This window comes from Oncorhynchus masou, chromosome 14 (assembly GCF_036934945.1).
Source record: "Oncorhynchus masou masou isolate Uvic2021 chromosome 14, UVic_Omas_1.1, whole genome shotgun sequence".
In the NCBI taxonomy this organism is placed as follows: Eukaryota; Metazoa; Chordata; class Actinopteri; order Salmoniformes; family Salmonidae; genus Oncorhynchus; species Oncorhynchus masou.
Genome location: NC_088225.1, coordinates 39,162,363 through 39,187,362, shown reverse-complemented (window position 1 = coordinate 39,187,362; position 25,000 = coordinate 39,162,363). Strand labels below are relative to the sequence as shown.

Genomic DNA, 25,000 nt, shown 5'->3' with positions numbered 1-25,000 from the left:
TCAAATGAATATGACCGCGGTTCTTTATCCAACAGAAAGAGATTTATACTAGCGGACATTCTAACAGGCAGCGTTACTACAGGTGTCAGATCTTCATTTGATCGCCCTGTTTGCAGGAGATCTGGAGGACATGTTAAACATGTCGTTGGTTTATTAAAACGGCTTCTGAAGTGTGGATTTCCCCCCTGTATCAACCACCTACAATTATTGTTTTATTAAATTCAATCCACATAATAATTCACATTTCCTTTTGCTGCAGGATTATTTTCCTTGCTGTAGCAAACTGGCTCAAATAAAGCTCCTGCATCTGTACTTGTTCTACTATGTTAAAACAAGCCGATGATGGTACAACACTGCCCCCATGTGGACAGAACAGTCATTTCTAGATTCAAGTTTTAATGTCAAATGTACAAGTACAGTGAAATGCTTTTCTTTCAAATTCAAAATTCAAAAAATAATGTTTGTTTCCAACATTTGGGCTGTTTTCCTTAATAAAGAAGTTGAATCCACTTTGTATTTTGTTTCCTTGCCACAATACTAGCAAGTATTGAGATACTGGAGATGAAAGGAGATGATTTTGGACTTCAGAAAACTGCAGAGGGAGCACTCCCCACATCAACGGGACAGCAGTGGAGAAGGTGGAAAGCTTCAAGTTCCTCGGCGTACACATCACTGACAAGCTGAAATGGTTCACCCACACAGACAGTGTGGTGAAGAAGGCGCAACAGTGGCTCTTCAACCTCAGGAGAAATTGGGCTTGGCACCTTAAAATTGGGCTTGGCACCTAAAACCCTCACAAACTTTTACAGATGCACAATTGAGAGCATCCTGTTGGGCTGTACCACAGCCTGGTATGGCAACTGCACTGCCCTCAACCACAAGGCTCTCCAGAGGGTAGTGAGGTCTGCCCAACGCATCACCGGGGGCACACTGCCTGCCCTCCAGGACACCTACACCACCCGATGTCACAGGAAGGCCATAAAGATCATCAAGGACATCTACCACCCGAGCCACTGCCTGTTCACCCCGCTATCATCCAGAAGGCGAGGTCAGTACAGGTGCATCAAAGCAGGGACCCGAGAGACTGAAAAACAGTTTCTATCTCAAGGCCATCAGACTGTTAAATGTGCACATACCCTACATTACTCATCTCATATGTATATACTGTACTCTATACCATCTCCTGCATCTTGCAAATGCTGTTCTGTACCATCACTCATTCATATATTTTTTTATGTACATATTCTTATTCATTCCTTTACACTTGTGTGTATAAGGTCATTGTTGTGAAATTATTAGGTTAGATTACTTGTTGGTTATTACTGCATTGTCGGAACTAGAAGCACAAGAATTTCGCTACACTCGCATTAACATCTGCTAACCATGTGTATGTGACCAATAAAATTTGATTTGATCACTAGCACATAGAGGTTGCTGCCAATATACACAGACTTGAATTCACTGGCCACTTTAATAATGTAATAATATAATGTTTACATACCCTACATTACTCATCTCATATGTATATACTGTATTCTATACTATTCTACTGTATCTTAGTCTATGTATTACTCATCTCATATGTACATACTGTATTCTATACTATTCTACTGTATCTTAGTCTATGTATATATTGTATTCTATACTATTCTACTGTATCTTAGTCTATGTATTACTCATCTCATATGTATATACTGTATTCTATACTATTCTACTGTATCTTAGTCTATGTATTACTCATCGCATATGTGTATACTGTATTCTATACTATTCTACTGTATCTTAGTCTATGTATATATTGTATTCTATACTATTCTACTGTATCTTAGTCTATGTATTACTCATCTCATATGTATATACTGTATTCTATACTATTCTACTGTATCTTAGTCTATGTATTACTCATCTCATATGTAGATACTGTATTCTATACTATTCTACTGTATCTTAGTCTATGTGCTACTCATCTCATATGTATATACTGTATTCTACACTATTCTACTGTATCTTAGTCTATGTACTACTCATCTCATATGTATATACTGTATTCTATACTATTCTACTGTATCTTAGTCTATGTATTACTCATCTCATATGTATATACTGTATTCTATACTATTCTACTGTATCTTAGTCTATGTACTACTCATCTCATATGTATATACTGTATTCTATACTATTCTACTGTATCTTAGTCTATGTATTACTCATCTCATATGTAGATACTGTATTCTATACTATTCTACTGTATCTTAGTCTATGTGCTACTCATCTCATATGTATATACTGTATTCTATACCATCTACTGTATCTTAGTCTATGTATTACTCATCTCATATGTATATACTGTATTCTATACTATTCTACTGTATCTTAGTCTATGTATTACTCATCTCATATGTATATACTGTATTCTATACTATTCTACTGTATCTTAGTCTATGTATTACTCATCTCATATGTATATACTGTATTCTATACCATCTACTGTATCTTAGTCTATGCTGCTCAGACATTGCTATTCCACATATTTATATATTCTAAATTCCATTCCTTTACTTAGATTTATGGTTGTTGTTGTGAAATTGTTAGATATTACTGCACGGTCGGAGTTAGAAACACAAGCATTTCGCTACACTCGCATTAACATCTGCTAACCATGTGAATGTGACCAATAACATGTGATGTGATGTACATCTCAGTCTGACCTGCAGTGTTCTATTTTCACCAGCAGATGGAGACACACTACACATCGGATGATCTGATCCAAAAGCAGCATTCTCAGGTTTGGGCCCTGCTCAACACATCTACCTTCCAGCCTTCCTTCCCTGTTCAAACACCTTCACCATCCTTCCATCCCTGTTCAAACACCTTCACCATCCTCCTTCCCTGTTCAAACACCTTCACCATCCTTCCTTCCCTGTTCAAACACCTTCACCATCCTTCCTTCCTTCCTTCCCTGTTCAAACACCTTCACCATCCTCCTTCCCTGTTCAAACACCTTCACCTTCCTTCCATCCCTGTTCAAACACCTTCACCATCCTCCTTCCCTGTTCAAACACCTTCACCTTCCTTCCTTCCCTGTTCAAACACCTTCACCATCCTTCCTTCCCTGTTCAAACACCTTCACCATCCATCCTTCCCTGTTCAAACACCTTCACCATCCATCCTTCCCTGTTCAAACACCTTCACCATCCTTCCTTCCTTCCCTGTTCAAACACCTTCACCATCCTTCCTTCCTTCCTTCCCTGTTCAAACACCTTCACCATCCTTCCTTCCCTGTTCAAACACCTTCACCATCCATCCTTCCTTCCCTGTTCAAACACCTTCACCATCCTTCCATCCTTCCTTCACTATTCAAACTCCTTTACCATCCTCCCTTCCTTCCTTCACTATTCAAACACCTTCACCATCCTTCCTTCCTTCCTTCCCTGTTCAAACACCTTCACCATCCTTCCATCCTTCCTTTATCCCTCCTTTCCTTGTGGAATGAATGATGCAACCTGACTGAATAGGTGCTAGCTATGTAATGGGCCATTATTAAGAGCTGTCAGATCAGTCATTAGTTAATAGGTGCTAGCTATGTAATGGGCCATTATTAAGAGCTGTCAGATCAGTCATTAGTTAATAGGTGCTAGCTATGTAATGGGCCATTATTAAGAGCTGTCAGATCAGTCATTAGTTAATAGGTGCTAGCTATGTAATGGGCCATTATTAAGAGCTGGCAGATCAGTCAATGGTTAATAGGTGCTAGCTATGTAATGGGCCATTATTAAGAGCTGTCAGATCAGTCATTAGTTAATAGGTGCTAGCTATGTAATGGGCCATTATTAAGAGCTGTCAGATCAGTCATTAGTTAATAGGTGCTAGCTATGTAATGGGCCATTATTAAGAGCGGTCAGATCAGTCATTAGTTAATAGGTGCTAGCTATGTAATGGGCCATTATTAAGAGCTGGCAGATCAGTCATTGGTTAATAGGTGCTAGCTATGTAATGGGCCATTATTAAGAGCTGTCAGATCAGTCATTAGTTAATAGGTGCTAGCTATGTAATGGGCCATTATTAAGAGCTGTCAGATCAGTCATTAGTTAATAGGTGCTAGCTATCTAATGGGCCATTATTAAGAGCTGGCAGATCAGTCAATGGTTAATAGGTGCTAGCTATGTAATGGGCCATTATTAAGAGCTGTCAGATCAGTCATTAGTTAATAGGTGCTAGCTATGTAATGGGCCATTATTAAGAGCTGTCAGATCAGTCATTAGTTAATAGGTGCTAGCTATGTAATGGGCCATTATTAAGAGCTGTCAGATCAGTCATTAGTTAATAGGTGCTAGCTATGTAATGGGCCATTATTAAGAGCTGGCAGATCAGTCATTAGTTAATAGGTGCTAGCTATGTAATGGGCCATTATTAAGAGCTGTCAGATCAGTCATTGGTTAATAGGTGCTAGCTATGGAATGGGCCATTATTAAGAGCTGTCAGATCAGTCATTAGTTAATAGGTGCTAGCTATGTAATGGGTCCTGGCAGAATAGAAGGAAGGAAGTTATTATGAGAAATAAGGTCTTGTCCAATAGAAACAAGTCCCTCATCTCCATGTGACTGTCTGTTCCAATAGAAACAAGGCCTTCATCTCCATCTGACCGTCTGGACCAATAGAAACAAGGCCTTCATCTCCATGTGACCGTCTGGTCCAATAGAAACAAGGCGTTCATCTCCATGTGACCGTCTGGTCCAATAGAAACAAGGCCTTCATCTCCATCTGACCGTCTGGACCAATATAAATATCTGTACAGGTCTTTATCTATAATATCTGTCCCTGTCTTTATCTAGAATATCTTTATCTTGAATATCTGTCCCTCTCTTTTTCTAGAATATCTGTCCCTCTCTTTATCTAGAATATCTGTCACTGTCTTTATCTAGAATATCTTTATCTAGAATATCTGTCCCTCTCTTTATCTAGAATATCATTATCTAGAATATCCGTAACTGTCTTTATCTAGAATATCTGTCCCTGTCTTTATCTAGAATATCTGTCCCTCTCTTTATCTAGAATATCTTTATCTAGAATATCTGTCCCTATCTTTATCTAGAATATCTTTATCTAGAGTATCTGCCCCTGTCTTTATCTAGAATATCTGTCCCTGTCTTTATCTAGAATATCTGTCCCTGTCTTTATCTAGAATATCTTTATCTAGAATATCTGTCCCTCTCTTTATCTAGAATATCATTATCTAGAATATCCGTAACTGTCTTGTCAGGATTTGGCCAGGGTTGTTCCGGGTTTTGGTCAGTAGATGTCCCCATTGTGCTTTTTGTCCCTATGTTTTTCCCTTGATCCCCATTATTATTTGCACCTGTGTCTCGTTTCCCCTGATTGTATTTAAACCCTTTGTTTCCCTCAGTTCTGTGCTCTGTGTTTGTATGTTAGCACCCTGCCCTAGTGTTCTGTGTACTCTTGTCGATTCCGGGTGAAGTTCTTGTGGTATTCTGTTTTTTGTTTTTGTTTATTTTTTGGTGAGTTTCTTTTGAGGTCTTTTTGTGTTTTTCCTACCACCTTTTGGATTTGCCATTTTTTGCATTTTAGGATTTTTTCTTTATTAAATACACCGTCTTAAGTACTGCTGTGTCTGCCTCATCTTCTGGGTTCTGCTGTCTATTCGTGGCTCAGTTGGTTAAGTGACTGTTTCTCACTCCGGAGACCCAGGTTCGTAACCGGGTCCTGACATGTCTTTATCTAGAATATCTGTCCCTGTCTTTATCTAGAATATCTGTCCCTGTCTTTATCTAGAATATCTTTATCTAGAGTATCTGCCCCTGTCTTTATCTAGAATATCTGCCCCTGTCTTTATCTAGAATATCTGTCCATGTCTTTATCTAGAATATCTGTTCCTGTCTTTATCTAGAATATCTTTATCTAGAGTATCTGCCCCTGTCTTTATCTAGAATATCTGTCCCTGTCTTTATCTAGAATATCTTTATCTAGAATATATGTGCCTCTCTTTATCTAGAATATCTTTATCTAGAATATCTGTCCCTCTCTTTATCTAGAATATCTGTCCCTGTCTTTATCTAGAATATCTGTCCCTGTCTTTATCTAGAATATTTTTATCTAGAATATCTGTCCCTGTCTTTATCTAGAATATCTTTATCTAGAATATCTGTCCCTGTCTTTATCAATAATATTTTTATCTAGAATATCTGTCCCTCTCTTTATCTAGAATATCTTTATCTAGAATATCTGTCCCTCTCTTTATCTATAATATCTTTATCTAGAATATCTGTCCCTCTATTTATCTAGAATATCTGTCCCTGTCTTTATCTAGAATATCTGTTCCTGTCTTTATCTAGAATATCTGTCCCTGTCTTTATCTAGAATATCTGTTCCTGTCTTTATCTAGAATATCTGTCCCTGTCTTTATCTAGAATATCTGTCCCTGTCTTTATTCTACTGCTGCAGCTGCTGCACTTATACAACACAAAAGAGCTGTCTTATAAAACCCTTGTTGGTGTGTGTGTTCCAGTGTTGAAGTAAACTAATGAAAACAGAAACATACACACCGACTCAACCTTGAGTCACAACCGCCTACACCTTCTACTGCGTCTGTCTGTCTGTCCGTTTGTGTGCGTTTCGCGTGTGTGAATGTGTGTATATGTATGTGTATATGTGTGTGTGTGTGTGTGTGTGTGTGTGTGTACTGACTGGTGATGGTGAGTTTGTTGTCCTTGATATCTGCTGTGATCTGGATGCGTCCTCTCCTCTCAGTGTGTCCCTGTGTGTGTGTGTGTGTGTGTGTGTGTGTGTGTACTGACTGGTGACGGTGAGTTTGTTGTCCTTGATATCTGCTGTGATCTGGATGCGTCCTCTCCTCTCAGTGTGTCCCTGTGCGTGTGTGTGTGTGTGTGTGTGTGTGTGTGTGTGTGTGTGTGTGTGTGTGTGTGTGTGTGTGTGTGTGTGTGTGTGTACTGACTGGTGACGGTGAGTTTGTTGTCCTTGATATCTGCTGTGATCTGGATGCGTCCTCTCCTCTCAGTGTGGTCCGTTCCACACAGACTGGGAACGTTGGCCACACACCGCTTGTGGATGTTCATCATACAATCTAGAGAGAAATACACACACACACACACACACACACACACACACACACATACACACACACACACGGATATGAGATCCTAGTGTTAATTTTACAGAGGCAGTTTATGCAGCCATAACTATTAGATAATAGGAGAGAGAGAAAGAGAGACAGAGACAGAGATGAAGAGGAAAGAGATGAGTGATGTAGAGAGACATATCAGAGATAGAGAGATGGAGGAGGAAAGAGATGAGAGATGTAGAGGGACATATCAGAGATAGAGAGATGGAGGAGGAGGAGGAGGAAAGAGATGAGAGATGTAGAGAGACATATGAGAGACAGATAGACAGAGAGCGATAGAGACGGAGAGAGAAGGAGGAGGAAGAAAGAGATGAGAGATGTAGAGAGAGACATATCAGAGATAGACAGAGAGAGAGAGAGAGACAGAGGAAAGACATGAGGGAAGAAGACGTACGGTCACATCTCATGCCCTGGTGTAGCAGCCCGTAGAGTAGGGATCCACAGTGGTCACAGAACGTAGGGCTGGAGTAGGTATGGACCTTAAACCTGTGTTTACTCCTCGGGTCCTGGAGAGAGAGAGGGAGAGGGAGAGGGAGAGGGAGGAGAGAGAGAGAGAGAGAGAGAGAGAGAGAGAGAGAGAGAGAGAAAAAGAGTCTGGAGTAGGTATGGACCTTAAACTTGTGTTTACTCCTCAGGTCCCTAGCAGCCTAGTGGTTTGAGTGTTGGACTAGTGACCGGAAGGTTGCAAGTTCAAATCCCCGAGCTGACAAGTAAAAATCTGTCGTTCTGCCCCTCATTTTCAATGACGGCCTAGGAACAGTGGGTTCGACATGGACTGAAAACCTACAGGACAGTAGATCTCCAGGAAGAGGGTTGGACTGTAAACCTACAGGACAGTAGATCTCCAGGAAGAGGGTTGGACTGAAAACCTACAGGACAGTAGATCTCCAGGAAGAGGGTTGGACTGAAAACCTACAGGACAGTAGATCTCCAGGAAGAGGGTTGGACTGAAAACCTACAGGACAGTAGATCTCCAGGAAGAGGGTTGGACTGAAAACCTACAGGACAGTAGATCTCCAGGAAGAGGGTTGGACTGAAAACCTACAGGACAGTAGATCTCCAGGAAGAGGGTTGGACTGAAAACCTACAGGACAGTAGATCTCCAGGAAGAGGGTTGGACTGATGACCTACAGGACGGTAGATCTCCAGGAAGAGGGTTGGACTGAAAACCTACTGGACAGTAGATCTCCAGGAAGAGGGTTGGACTGAAAACCCACAGGACAGTAGATCTCCAGGAAGAGGGTTGGACTGTAAACCTACAGGACGGTAGATCTCCAGGAAGAGGGTTGGACTGTAAACCTACAGGACAGTAGATATCCAGGAAGAGGTGTGGACAGCCCTGATTTAGGCTATGGCAATTAGGGAATAGGACATTTGGCATGTCGAACTGCTTTGTGCTCGCTGCGCCTCGTCGTTGTAGTAGCGCTCTCCAACGCTGAGAGTCAAGTTCAAATATTCAATTAAGACACCGTTTGTGACATCACAATGCCGTCGACAACGGCTGTCAAACATAGTCGATAGACGATGCAAACCGTTAGATTGCTCCACCCTACTGCGGCCGATAATTAACCCTTTCCCAAACCCACCTGTCACCTGTACTCCCTGATATGATGATGACTCCCTGCAGATCGGTGAACTTTACACAAGGCTGACACATAAAACTCAACAACACAAACATACACAGTTGTCCATACAAAACTAAATCTGTTGCAAATTCGGGAATGATACTAGATACATTATATTACGTCTCCCAAAGGCTGTTGCATTATCAGGGTTTTAAACCTACAGACATCTGTGTTTCTGTTTGTGTGTGAACACTTTTTCTCAAGGACGATACAACCTTTTCTGACGCTCTTTTCTCTTCACCAGAACAATATAGAGAGGTGATGACAGTAGATGACTGATGATCAGGAGAACAGACCAGAACAATATAGAGAGGTGATGACAGTAGATGACTGATGATCAGGAGAACAGACCAGAACAATATAGAGAGGTGATGACAGTAGATGATCAGGAGAACAGACCAGAACAACATAGAGAGGTGATGACAGTAGATGATCAGGAGAACAGACCAGAACAATATAGAGAGGTGATGACAGTAGATGATCAGGAGAACAGACCAGAACAATATAGAGAGGTGATGACAGTAGATGATCAGGAGAACAGACCAGAACAATATAGAGAGGTGATGACAGTAGATGATCAGGAGAACAGACCAGAACAATATAGAGAGGTGATGACAGTAGATGACTGATGATCAGGAGAACAGACCAGAACAATATAGAGAGGTGATGACAGTAGATGATCAGGAGAACAGACCAGAACAACATAGAGAGGTGATGACAGTAGATGATCAGTAGAACAGACCAGAACAATATAGAGAGGTGATGACAGTAGATGATCCGGAGAACAGACCAGAACAATATAAAGAGGTGATGACAGTAGATGATCAGGAGAACAGACCAGAACAATATAGAGAGGTGATGACAGTAGATGATCAGGAGAACAGACCAGAACAATATAGAGAGGTGATGACAGTAGATGATCAGGAGAACAGACCAGAACAATATAGAGAGGTGATGACAGTAGATGATCAGGAGAACAGACCAGAACAATATAGAGAGGTGATGACAGTAGATGATCAGTAGAACAGACCAGAACAATATAGAGAGGTGATGACAGTAGATGATCAGGAGAACAGACCAGAACAATATAGAGAGGTGATGACAGTAGATGATCAGGAGAACAGACCAGAACAATATAGAGAGGTGATGACAGTAGATGACTGATGATCAGGAGAACAGACCAGAACAATATAGAGAGGTGATGACAGTAGATGATCAGGAGAACAGACCAGAACAATATAGAGAGGTGATGACAGTAGATGACTGATGATCAGGAGAACAGACCAGAACAACATAGAGAGGTGATGACAGTAGATGATCAGGAGAACAGACCAGAACAACATAGAGAGGTGATGACAGTAGATGATAAGGAGAACAGACCAGAACAATATAGAGAGGTGATGACAGTAGATGATCAGGAGAACAGACCAGAACAATATAGAGAGGTGATGACAGTAGATGATCAGGAGAACAGACCAGAACAATATAGAGAGGTGATGACAGTAGATGACTGATGATCAGGAGAACAGACCAGAACAACATAGAGAGGTGATGACAGTAGGTGATCAGGAGAACAGACCAGAACAATATAGAGAGGTGATGACAGTAGATGATCAGGAGAACAGACCAGAACAATATAGAGAGGTGATGACAGTAGATGACTGATGATAAGGAGAACAGACCAGAACAATATAAAGAGGTGATGACAGTAGATGACTGATGATCAGGAGAACAGACCAGAACAATATAGAGAGGTGATGACAGTAGATGATCATGAGAACAGACCAGAACAATATAGAGAGTTGATGACAGTAGATGATCATGAGAACAGACCAGAACAATATAGAGAGGTGATGACAGTAGATGACTAGGAGAACAGACCAGAACAATATAGAGAGGTGATGACAGTAGATGACAGTAGATGATCAGGAGAACAGACCAGAACAATATAAAGAGGTGATGACAGTAGATGACTAGGAGAACAGACCAGAACAATATAGAGAGGTGATGACAGTAGATGATCATAAGAACAGACCAGAACAACATAGAGAGGTGATGACAGTAGATGACTGATGATCAGGAGAACAGACCAGAACAATATAGAGAGGTGATGACAGTAGATGACAGTAGGTGATCAGGAGAACAGACCAGAACAATATAGAGAGGTGATGACAGTAGATGATCAGGAGAACAGACCAGAACAATATAGAGAGGTGATGACAGTAGATGACAGTAGATGATCAGGAGAACAGACCAGAACAACATAGAGAGGTGATGACAGTAGGTGATCAGGAGAACAGACCAGAACAATATAAAGAGGTGATGACAGTAGATGACAGTAGATGATCAGGAGAACAGACCAGAACAATATAGAGAGGTGATGACAGTAGATGATCAGTAGAACAGACCAGAACAATATAGAGAGGTGATGACAGTAGATGATCAGGAGAACAGACCAGAACAACATAGAGAGGTGATGACAGTAGATGATCAGGAGAACAGACCAGAACAATATAGAGAGGTGATGACAGTAGATGATCAGGAGAACAGACCAGAACAACATAGAGAGGTGATGACAGTAGATGATCAGGAGAACAGACCAGAACAACATAGAGAGGTGATGACAGTAGATGACTGATGATCAGGAGAACAGACCAGAACAATATAGAGAGGTGATGACAGTAGATGATCAGTAGAACAGACCAGAACAATATAGAGAGGTGATGACAGTAGATGATCAGGAGAACAGACCAGAACAATATAGAGAGGTGATGACAGTAGATGATCAGGAGAACAGACCAGAACAACATAGAGAGGTGATGACAGTAGATGATCAGGAGAACAGACCAGAACAACATAGAGGGGTGATGACAGTAGATGATCAGGAGAACAGACCAGAACAATATAGAGAGGTGATGACAGTAGATGACTGATGATCAGGAGAACAGACCAGAAAAACATAGAGAGGTGATGACAGTAGATGATCAGGAGAACAGACCAGAACAATATAGAGAGGTGATGACAGTAGATGACTGATGATCAGGAGAACAGACCAGAACAATATAGAGAGGTGATGACAGTAGATGACTGATGATAAGGAGAACAGACCAGAACAATATAGAGAGGTGATGACAGTAGATGATCAGGAGAACAGACCAGAACAATATAGAGAGGTGATGACAGTAGATGACTGATGATCAGGAGAACAGACCAGAACAATATAGAGAGGTGATGACAGTAGATGATCAGGAGAACAGACCAGAACAATATAGAGAGGTGATGACAGTAGATGATCAGGAGAACAGACCAGAACAACATAGAGAGGTGATGACAGTAGATGACTGATGATCAGGAGAACAGACCAGAACAACATAGAGAGGTGATGACAGTAGATGATCAGGAGAACAGACCAGAACAATATAGAGAGGTGATGACAGTAGATCATCAGGAGAACAGACCAGAACAATATAGAGAGGTGATGACAGTAGATGACTGATGATCAGGAGAACAGACCAGAACAATATAGAGAGGTGATGACAGTAGATGACTGATGATAAGGAGAACAGACCAGAACAATATAGAGAGGTGATGACAGTAGATGATCAGGAGAACAGACCAGAACAACATAGAGAGGTGATGACAGTAGATGACTGATGATCAGGAGAACAGACCAGAACAACATAGAGAGGTGATGACAGTAGGTGATCAGGAGAACAGACCAGAACAATATAGAGAGGTGATGACAGTAGATGATCAGGAGAACAGACCAGAACAATATAGAGAGGTGATGACAGTAGATGATAAGGAGAACAGACCAGAACAATATAAAGAGGTGATGACAGTAGGTGATCCGGAGAACAGACCAGAACAATATAGAGATTTGATGACAGTTGATGACAGTAGGTGATCAGGAGAACAGACCAGAACAACATAGAGAGGTGATGACAGTAGATGATAAGGAGAACAGACCAGAACAACATAGAGAGGTGATGACAGTAGGTGATCAGGAGAACAGACCAGAACAATATAGAGAGGTGATGACAGTAGATGATCAGGAGAACAGACCAGAACAACATAGAGAGGTGATGACAGTAGATGATAAGGAGAACAGACCAGAACAACATAGAGAGGTGATGACAGTAGGTGATCAGGAGAACAGACCAGAACAATATAGAGAGGTGATGACAGTAGATGATCAGGAGAACAGACCAGAACAACAGAGAGAGGTGATGACTGATGATCAGGAGAACAGACCAGAACAATATAGAGAGGTGATGACAGTAGATGATCAGGAGAACAGACCAGAACAACATAGAGAGGTGATGACAGTAGATGATCAGGAGAACAGACCAGAACAACATAGAGAGGTGATGACAGTAGATGATCAGGAGAACAGACCAGAACAATATAGAGAGGTGATGACAGTAGATGATCAGGAGAACAGACCAGAACAATATAGAGAGGTGATGACAGTAGATGACAGTAGATGATCAGGAGAACAGACCAGAACAACATAGAGAGGTGATGACAGTAGATGACAGTAGATGATCAGGAGAACAGACCAGAACAACATAGAGAGGTGATGACAGTAGATGACAGTAGATGATCAGGAGAACAGACCAGAACAACATAGAGAGGTGATGACAGTAGATGACTGATGATCAGGAGAACAGACCAGAACAACATAGAGAGGTGATGACAGTAGATGACCAGGAGAACAGACCAGAACAATATAGAGAGGTGATGACTGATGATCAGGAGAACAGACCAGAACAATATAGAGAGGTGATGACAGTAGATGATCAGGAGAACAGACCAGAACAATATAGAGAGGTGATGACAGTAGATGATCAGGAGAACAGACCAGAACAACATAGAGAGGTGATGACAGTAGATGATCATGAGAACAGACCAGAACAACATAGAGAGGTGATGACAGTAGATGACTGATGATCAGGAGAACAGACCAGAACAATATAGAGAGGTGATGACAGTAGATGATCAGGAGAACAGACCAGAACAATATAGAGAGGTGATGACAGTAGATGATTGATGATCAGGAGAACAGACCAGAACAATATAGAGAGGTGATGACAGTAGATGATCAGGAGAACAGACCAGAACAATATAGAGAGGTGATGACAGTAGATGATCAGGAGAACAGACCAGAACAATATAGAGAGGTGATGACAGTAGATGATCTGGAGAACAGACCAGAACAACATAGAGAGGTGATGACAGTAGATGATCAGGAGAACAGACCAGAACAATATAGAGAGGTGATGACAGTAGATGACAGTAGGTGATCAGGAGAACAGACCAGAACAATATAGAGAGGTGATGACAGTAGATGACTGATGATCAGGAGAACAGACCAGAACAATATGAAGAGGTGATGACAGTAGATGATCCGGAGAACAGACCAGAACAACATAGAGAGGTGATGACAGTAGATGATCAGGAGAACAGACCAGAACAATATAGAGAGGTGATGACAGTAGATGATCAGGAGAACAGACCAGAACAACATAGAGAGGTGATGACAGTAGATGATCAGGAGAACAGACCAGAACAACATAGAGAGGTGATGACAGTAGATGACTGATGATCAGGAGAACAGACCAGAACAACATAGAGAGGTGATGACAGTAGATGATCAGGAGAACAGACCAGAACAACATAGAGAGGTGATGACAGTAGATGATCAGGAGAACAGACCAGAACAATATAAAGAGGTGATGACAGTAGGTGATCAGGAGAACAGACCAGAACAATATAAAGAGGTGATGACAGTAGATGATCAGGAGAACAGACCAGAACAATATAAAGAGGTGATGACAGTAGATGATCAGGAGAACAGACCAGAACAATATAGAGAGGTGATGACAGTAGATGATCAGGAGAACAGACCAGAACAATATAGAGAGGTGATGACAGTAGATGATCAGGAGAACAGACCAGAACAATATAGAGAGGTGATGACAGTAGATGATCGGGAGAACAGACCAGAACAACATAGAGAGGTGATGACAGTAGATGATCGGGAGAACAGACCAGAACAATATAGAGAGGTGATGACAGTAGATGATCATGAGAACAGACCAGAACAATATAGAGAGGTGATGACAGTAGGTGATCAGGAGAACAGACCAGAACAACATAGAGAGGTGATGACAGTAGGTGATCAGGAGAACATGACAACGACCCTAAGCACACAGCCAAGACAACGCAGGAGTGGCTTCGGGACAAGTCTCTGAATGTCCTTGAGTGGCCCAGCCAGAGCCCAAAAATAGCTGTGCAGCGAAGCTCCCATCCAACTTGACAGAGATTGAGAGGATCTGCAGAGAAGAATGGGAGAAAGTCCCCAAATACAGGTGTGCCAAGCTTGTAGCATCAAACCCAAGAAGACTCGAGGCTGTCATCCCTGCCAAAGCTGCTTCAACAAAGTACTGAGTAAAGGGTCTGAATACTTATGTAAATGTGATATTTAAGATTTTTTATTTTACTATACATTTGCAAACATTTCTAAAAACGTGTTTTTGCTTTGTCATTATGGGGTATTGTGATGTCATTATGGGTATTGTGATGTCATTATGGGGTATTGTGATGTCATTATGGGGTATTGTGATGTCATAATGGGTATTGTGATGTCATTATGGGGTATTGTGATGTCTTTATGGGTATTGTGATGTCATTATGGGGTATTGTGATGTCATTATGGGGTATTGTGATGTCTTTATGGGGTATTGTGATGTCATTATGGAGTATTGTGATGGCTTTATGGAGTATTGTGATGTCATTATGGAGTATTGTGTGATTGATGAAATGTAAATCTGTTTTAGAATAAGAAAATGTAACAAAATGTGGGAAAAAGGTCTGAATACTTTCTGAATGTCGAGGGACTACTGACAAAGTTCACAGAGAAGAAGGGACAATAGACCAGAACATATTGGTCCAATATATCAGCAAATTCATGTCTGAATACACTGTCGAGGGACTACTGACAATTATTTATTAACTAGGCAAGTATGTCAAGAACATATTCTTATTTTACAATGACAACCCTAAACCCAAACCCGGAAGACACTTGGACAATTCTGCATTATGGGACTCCCTATCACCATCCGGTTGTGAGACAGAGAGAGAAATAGAGAGAGACATGGAGAGAGATGGAGAGATTGATAGCCAGGGAGAGAGATGGAGAGAGATGGGGAGACTGAAAGAGAGAGAGAGATGGGGAGAGAGATTGAAAGCAAGAGAGAGAGATGGGGGGGATAGATTGATAGCCAGGGAGAGAGAGATGGGGAGAGAGAGAGAGAGAGAGACAGAGAGACAGAGAGAGAGAGAGAGAGGGGGAGAGAGAGAGAGAGAGAGAGAGAGAGAGAGAGACAGAGACAGAGACAGAGAGATATGGAGAGAGATGGAGAGATTGAAAGCAAGAGAGAGAGATGGGGGGATATATTGAAAGAGACAGAGAGAGAGAGAGAGACAGAGGGAGAGAGAGAGAGACAAAGGGAGAGAGAGAGAGAGACAAAGGGAGGGAGAGAGAGAGAGAGAGAGAGAGACAGAGACAGAGACAGAAAGAGAGAGACAGAGATCAAAGCGATTGGGAGAGAGAGAGAGGAGAAAGGAGAAAGACTGGAAGACAGAGGGGGAGAGTTGTGCTTTGATTGGGTTTTGAGTGGGTGCGGTGTGTGTGTGTGTGTGTGTGTGTGTGTGTGTGTGTGTGTGTGTGTGTGTGTGTGTGTGTGTGTGTGTGTGTGTGTGTGTGTGTGTGTGTGTGTGTGCGTGTGTGTGTGTGTGGGCGTTGATGGGGGGGAGGGGCAGAGGGAGAATATATAATCAAATTTGGGGGAGAGATGTTGCCGCGGGTAACAGAAAGACAACAACCAATCAGCATACACCACCTCTCCATCATAACATAATGATTTGTGACATGTATGAATGACAGAGAGAGAGAAAGAGACACAGAAAGAGAGAGAGACACTTCCAAACCTCTCTATGTGGATACTCCCACTTGTTAGCCACATATTATCTCCCCCTCTCTCTCCTTCTCTCTCTATCCCCATCTCTCTCTCTCACTCTATCCCCATCTCTCTCTCACTATCTCTGACTCTCCCCATATCTCTCTCTCTCTCTCTATCCCCATCTCTCTCTCTCTCTCTCACTATCTCTGACTCTCCCCATATCTTTGTCTCTCGCTCTCTGTCCCTCTACCTCTCTCTCCCCCCCATCTCTCTCTCACCATATCTCTCTCTTCCTCCTCGCTCCGTGCCTTTCATAAGGCTATCACGATAATTAGTGTGATATAATTTCTCCTAATTGTTCATATTGTCCTAGTGGAGTAGTAGACATAATCACGGGTAGTTACTGTTCCTCTGAGTCACAGGTCCGGGGCCAGATGTTATCTCTGAGCACTGAGGTGAAGGTGAGGCTCTCAGTGGAGAATAACAGGTTCTAGATCAGTTCTCAGAGGGAATTGTTTATCTCTACATAGTCTCAGGGTAATTCTCCTGTTCTGACACACATAGGTTCCGTTATAATCTGTCCATCCCAACGGTAACAAGACTCATTAACCCAGTTCTATTATAGATAACATAGAAACGCCACCCTTCTCTTTTAATATACAGGTAACTCCCAGAATAAAGGAAACACCAACATAGTGTCTTAAGGCGTTGAGTCACCGGGTAACTGCCAGAATAAAGGAAACACGAACATGGTGTTTTAATAAGGCGTTGGGCCACCAGGTAACTGCCAGAATAAAGGAAACACCAACATAGTGTCTTAATAAGGAGTTGGGTCACCAGGTAACTGCCAGAATAAAGGAAACACTAACATAGTGTCTTAATAAGGAGTTGGGTCACCAGGTAACGGCCAGAATAAAGGAAACACGAACATAGTGTCTCAATAAGGCGTTAGACCACCAGGTAACTGCCAGAATAAAGGAAACTTCAACGTAGTGTTTTAATAAGGTGTTGGGCCACCAGGTAACTGCCAGAATAAAGGAAACACCAACATAGTGTTTTAATAAGGTGTTGGGCCACCAGGTAACTGCCAGAATAAAGGAAACTTCAACATAGTGTTTTAATAAGGTGTTGGGCCACCAGGTAACTGCCAGAATAAAGGAAACACCAACATAGTGTCTCAATAAGGTAGAGGAGGCAGGTAGCCTTGTGGTTAGAGCAGGAAGCCTAGTGGTTAGAGCATGTAGCCTAGTGGTTAGAGCAGGAAGCCTAGTGGTTAGAGCAGGTAGCCCAGTGGTTAGAGCAGGTAGCCTAGTGGTTAGAGCAGGTAGCCTAGTGGTTAGAGCAGGTAGCCTCGTGGTTAGAGCAAGTAGCCTAGTGGTTAGAGCAGGTAGCCTAGTGGTTAGAACAGGTAGCCTAGTGGTTAGAGCAGGTAGCCTAGTGGTTAGAGCAGGTAGCCTAGTGGTTAGAGCAGGTAGCCTAGTGGTTAGAGCAGGTAGCCTAGCGGTTAGAGCGTTGGACTTGTAACCGAAAGGTTGCTGGATCGAATCACCAAGCTGACAACTTAAAAATCTGTCGTTCTGCCCCCTGAACAAGGCAGTTAACCCACTGTTCCTAGGTAAGCCGTCATTCTAAAGTAAGAATTTGTTTTTAAACTGACTTGCCTCGTTTAAATAAAGGTAAAATGTATAATTGCTTAATTGACTCAGGAAACACACCTGTGTAGACACAGCCTACTCTCTCCAACGAACTGCTCAGAAGGAGAGTTACGGACTCTGCCAGTGAAGCCACACTGACGCCAATGCAAGATGGCCGCCTCTCTCTTTTACCTGAACGTCTTTGTGGACTGAAAAACTCCAAGAGACACTAAAGAAAAATCTTAAAAGGAAGAGAGACTAAAAGCATCTTGAAAGGTGAAACTCGTGCTGTTGTGATGTTCTCATTGTTGCTCGTGTAGTTGGGGAACAGCCAATACTTTTCCTGACATTCGGTGGAGAATTCAGGAATCTGAGTAAATCACTACCTTTTTTTCCCACACATTTATTCTTGTTTTTTTTCGCAACCGTGTCAAATCCCGGAGTTGGAAACTTGGAAAACTATGCTTGGACAACTCCTAGATCTTCATGGAGTCAGCCAACAGACCTCCAATGGTAGAAGGCGTGGCCTGCTCATACGACAAATGACGAGCCTCACAAGGTTTTCCCTGGAAGCTCAAAGGGGACCAGCTGAAGGAGCTGCTCGTCAGGTCACTAAAAAGGACTGACGGTGATGACCCAGAGGCCATGATCTCTTGAAATTTGAGAGAGAGAATTATCGGACTGGACAACATGGTCAGCTCTTCTAGCCCCCGATCTCACAAGAGAGATGTGAAAAGCCTGTCAGGATCTGAAGACAGTAGAGGCCAATAACTACGACAATTTGAAGGAGGCAGATCAGGGCTCAACCCCTTTACCAGCCCCCAGTGGTTCAGAACCAGGGAATACCAAGCTGGGCAGACACTCCGGGCCCAACAGATCAGGGTTCAACCCCTTTACCAGCCCCCGGTGGTTCAGAACCTGGGAATACCAAGCTGAAGGGCACTCCGGGCCCAACAGATCAGGGTTCAACCCCTTTACCAGCCCCCAGTGGTTCAGAGCCTGGGAATACCAAGCTGGGAAGGGTTCTCCTGAGAAGGGTTCTCCTAGGAAGGGTTCTCCTGGGAAGGGTTCTCCTGAGAAGGGTTCTCCTAGGAAGGGTTCTCCTGGGAAGGGTTCTCCACTCCTGGGAAGGGTTCTCCTGAGAAGGGTTCTCCAACAGGGTTCTCCTGAGAAGGGTTCTCCTGGGAAGGGTTCTCCTGACCAGGGTTCTCCTAGGAAGGGTTCTCCTGGGAAGGGTTCTCCTGGGAAGGGTACTCCTGGGAAGGGTTCTCCTAGGAAGGGTTCTCCTGGGAAGGGTTCTCCTGAGAAGGGTACTCCTGGGAAGGGTTCTCCTGAGAAGGGTTCTCCTGGGAAGGGTTCTCCTGAGAAGGGTTCCCCTAGGTGGTTCTCCTGGGAACCTGGGAATACTCCTGGGAAGGGTTCTCCTGAGAAGGTTCTCCTGGGAAGGGTTCTCCTGGGAAGGGTTCTCCTGAGAAGGGTACTCCTAGGAAGGGTTCTCCTGGGAAGGGTTCTCCTAGGAAGGGTTCTCCTGAGAAGGGTTCTCCTGGGAAGGGTTCTCCTGGGAAGGGTTCTCCTAGGAAGGGTTCTCCTGGGAAGGGTTCTCCTAGGAAGGGTTCTCCTGGGAAGGGTTCTCCTGAGAAGGGTTCTCCTGAGAAGGGTTCTCCTAGGAAGGGTTCTCCTGGGAAGGGTTCTCCTGAGAAGGGTTCTCCTAGGAAGGGTTCTCCTGGGAAGGGTTCTCCTGAGAAGGGTTCTCCTAGGAAGGGTTCTCCTGGGAAGGGTTCTCCTGAGAAGGGTTCTCCTGGGAAGGGTTCTCCTGGGAAGGGTTCTCCTAGGAAGGGTTCTCCTGAGAAGGGTTCTCCTGGGAAGGGTTCTCCTGGGAAGGGTTCTCCTGAGAAGGGTTCTCCTAGGAAGGGTTCTCCTGGGAAGGTTCTCCTAGGAAGGGTACTCCTGGGAAGGGTTCTCCTGGGAAGGGTACTCCTGAGAAGTGGAACTCATGAAAGGGGAACTCATGAAAAGGGAACTCATTAAAGGGGAACTCATTAAAGGGGAACTCATTAAAGAGGAACTCATGAAAAGGGAACTCATTAAAGGGGAACTCATGAAAAGGGGAACTCATGAAAAGGGAACTCATTAAAGGGGAACTCATTAAAGGGGAACTCATTAAAGGGGAACTCATTAAAGGGAAACTCATGAAAGGGGAACTCATTAAAGGGGAACTCATGAAAGGGGAACTCATGAAAGGGGAACTCATGAAAGGAACTCATGAAAGGGGAACTCATGAAAAGGAACTCATTAAAGGGGAACTCATTAAAGGGGAACTCATGAAAGGGGAACTCATTAAAGGGAACTCATTAAAGGGGAACTCATGAAAAGGGAACTCATGAAAAGGGGAACTCATTAAAGGGGAACTCATGAAAAGGGAACTCATTAAAGGGAACTCATTAAAGGGGAACTCATTAAAGGAACTCATGAAAGGGGAACTCATGAAAGGGAACTCATGAAAAGGGAACTCATTAAAGGGAACTCATTAAAGGAACTCATGAAAGGGAACTCATGAAAGGGGAACTCATTAAAAGGGAACTCATTAAAGGGAACTCATTAAAGGGGAACTCATTAAAGGGAACTCATGAAAAGGGAACTCATTAAAGGGGAACTCATTAAAGGGGAACTCATTAAAGGGGAACTCATGAAAAGGGAACTCATGAAAGGGGAACTCATTAAAAGGGAACTCATTAAAGGGGAACTCATTAAAGGGGAACTCATTAAAGGGAACTCATGAAAAGGGAACTCATTAAAAGGGAACTCATGAAAAGGGAACTCATGAAAGGGGAACTCATTAAAGGGGAACTCATTAAAGGGAACTCATTAAAGGGAACTCATTAAAGGGGAACTCATTAAAGGGGAACTCATTAAAGGGAACTCATGAAAAGGGAACTCATGAAAAGGGAACTCATGAAAAGGGAACTCATTAAAGGGGACTCATTAAAGGGAACTCATGAAAAGGGAACTCATGAAAAGGGAACTCATGAAAAGGGAACTCATTAAAGGGGAACTCATTAAAGGGAACTCATGAAAAGGGAACTCATGAAAAGGGAACTCATGAAAAGGGAACTCATGAAAGGGGAACTCATTAAAGGGGAACTCATTAAAGGGAACTCATTAAAGGGAACTCATTAAAGGGGAACTCATTAAAGGGGAACTCATTAAAGGGAACTCATGGGAACTCATGAAAAGGGAACTCATGAAAAGGGAACTCATTAAAGGGGACTCATTAAAGGGAACTCATGAAAAGGGAACTCATGAAAAGGGAAATGAAAAGGGAACTCATGAAAAGGAACTCATTAAAGGGGAACTCATTAAAGGAACTCATGAAAAGGGAACTCATGAAAAGGGAACTCAAAAGGGAACTCATTAAAGGGGAACTCATTAAAGGGAACTCATGAAAAGGGAACTCATGAAAGGGGAACTCATTAAAGGGAACTCATTAAAGGGGAACTCATTAAAGGGGAACTCATGAAAGGGGAACTCATGAAAAGGGAACTCATGAAAAGGGAACTCATTAAAGGGGAACTCATTAAAGGGAACTCGTTAAAGGGAACTCATTAAAGGGGAACTCATGAAAGGGGAACTCATTAAAGGGAACTCATTAAAGGGGAACTCATGAAAGGGGAACTCATGAAAAGGGAACTCATTAAAGGGGAACTCATTAAAGGGAACTCATGAAAAGGGAACTCATTAAAGGGAACTCATTAAAAGGGAACTCATGAAAGGGGAACTCATGAAAGGGGAACTCATTAAAGGGGAACTCATGAAAAGGGAACTCATTAAAGGGGAACTCATGAAAAGGGAACTCATTAAAGGGGACTCATTAAAGGGGAACTCATTAAAGGGGAACTCATTAAAGGGAACTCATTAAAGGGAACTCATTAAAGGGAACTCATTAAAGGGAACTCGTGGAAGAGGAGTATCTCCAGGGTAGGTAGTGTGTGTGCGTATGTGTGAGTGAGTGAATGTGTGGGTCTCTAACAAAAAGGCAGAGATGGGGATGGGCACAAATTGACCAACCCAGGAAATCACACACAGACTGAGACACACACAGAGGGTTTTATACTCACGTCTGAATCAGGCCCCTTATCTGCACCAGGGCACTGGAAGGTGACGAACTCATGGCACCTCTTATGGACAACAAAACAGCACACTAGAAAGATGGAGAGAGAGAGAGAGAGAGAGAGAGAGATTGAGAGAGAGAGAGAGAGACAGAGAGAGAGAGAGAGAGACAGAGAGAGAGAGATGGGTCAACAGTAACCTTGGGAAAATCCTCTGCATTATCATTAACAGCAGACTCGTACATTTCCTTAATGAAAACAATGTACTGAGCAAATGTCAAATTGGCTTTTTACCAAATTACCGTACAACAGACCATGTATTCACCCTGCACACCCTAATTGACAACCAAACAAACCAAAACAAAGGCAAAGTCTTCTCATGCTTCGTTGATTTCAAAAAAGCCTTCGACTCAATTTGTCATGAGGGTCTGCTATGGAAAGTGGTGTTGGGCGTAAAACATACAACGTGATAAAATCCATATACACAAACAACAAGTGTGTGGTTAAAATTGACACATGGTTGTGGGGTGAGACAGGGATGCAGCTTAAGCCCCACCCTCTTCAACATATACATCATCGAATTGGCGCGGGCACTAGAAACGTCTGCAGCACCCGGCCTCACCCTACTAGAATCTGAAGTCAAATGTCTGCTGATGATCTGGCGCTCCTGTCACCAACCAAGGAGAGAGAGAGAGAGAGGGAGAGGGTGAGGGGAGAGAGAGCTGTTTGCTGATGATCTGGTGCTTCTGTCACCAACCAAGGAGGGCCTACAGCAGCACCTAGATCTTCTGCACAGATTCTGCCAGACCTGGGCCCTGACAGTAAATCTCATTAAGACCAAAATAATGGTGTTCCAAAAAAGGTCCAGTCGCCAGGACCACAAATACAAACTCCATCTAGACACTGTTGCCCTTGAGCACACAAAAAACTATACATACCTTGGCCTAAACATCAGCGTAAAAACAGGTAACTTCCACAAAGCTGTGAACGATATGAGAGACAAGGCAAGAAAGGCAATCTATGCCATCAAAAGGAACATAAATTTCAACGTACCAATTAAGATTTGGCTAAAAATACTTGAATCAGTTATAGAGCACATTGCCCTTTATGGTTGTGAGGTCTGGGGTCCGCTCACCAACCAAGACTTCACAAAATGGGACAAACACCAAATTGCATGCAGAATTCTGCAAAAATATCCTTTGTGTACAACGTAGAACACCAAATAATGCATGCAGAGCAGAATTAGGCCGATACCCACTAATTATCAAAATTCAGAAAAGAGACGTTTAATTCTATAACCACCTAAAAGGAAGCGATTATAAACCTTCCATAACAAAGCCATCACCTACAGAGAGATGAACCTGGAGAAGAGTTTAAGCAAGCTGGTCCTGGGGCTCTGTTCACAAACACAAACACACCCTACAGAGCCCCAGGACAGCAACACGATTAGACCCAACCAAATCATGAGGAAACAAAAAGATAATTACTTGACACATTGGAAAGAATTAAAAAACAGAGCAAACTAGAATGCTATTTGGCCCTAAACAGAGAGTACACAGCGGCAGAATACCTGACCACTGTGACTTACCCAAAATTAAGGAAAGCTTTGACTATGTACAGACTCAGTGAGCATAGCCTTGCTATTGAGAAAGGAGCCGTAGGCAGACATGGCTCTCAAGAGAAGATAGGCTATGTGCTCACTGCCACAAAATGAGGTGGAAACTGAGCTGCACTTCCTAACCTCCTGCCAATTGTATGACCATATTAGAGACACATATTTTCAGATTACACAGATCCACAAAGAATTTGAAAACAAACCCAGTTTTGATATCTCCCATATCTCCTGGGTGAAATTCCACAGTGTACCATCAGAGCAGCAAGATGTGTGACCTGTTGCCACGAGAAAAGGGCAACCAGTGAAGAACTGTATGTGTAATGTTTACTGTTAATTTGTATTGTTTATTTCACTTTTGTATATTATCTACCTTTGCTTTGGCAATGTTAACACATGTTTCCCATGCCAATAAAGCCCCTTGAATTGAATTGAATTGAGATGGAGAGAGAGAGAGAGAGAGAGAGATTGAGAGAGAGAGAGAGAGAGAGAGAGAGAGAGAGAGAGAGAGAGAGAGAGAGAGAGAGAGAGAGAGAGATTGAGGGAGAGAGAGAGAGAGACAGAGAGAGAGAGAGAGACAGAGAGAGAGATGGAGAGAGAGAGAGAGAGAGAGAGACAGAGAGAGACAGAGAGAGAGAGAGAGAGAGAGAGAGAGAGAGAGAGCCCATTGTAAATACAACCTATCTTTATCTTCTTAGTTTTAATTTATCTTTCATACTTCAACTACTTGCACATTGTTACAACCCTGAACACAGCCAATAATAGTGAGTGGAATGTTTATTTCCCTTCTGTTTATTGTCAAACTATTATCTACTTCACTTGGCAACATAATCACATGTTTCCCATGACAATAAAGCCCCTTAAATTGAATTGAATTGAGAGAGAGAGTCAGAGAGAAAG

General features: G+C 42.7%; 1 pseudogene; it reads right to left on the bottom strand.

The window, feature by feature from the left end:
- LOC135553796 (protein kinase C beta type-like) overlaps window positions 1-25,000 on the bottom strand; it is a 115,834-nt pseudogene that overhangs the window by 33,535 nt on the left and 57,299 nt on the right.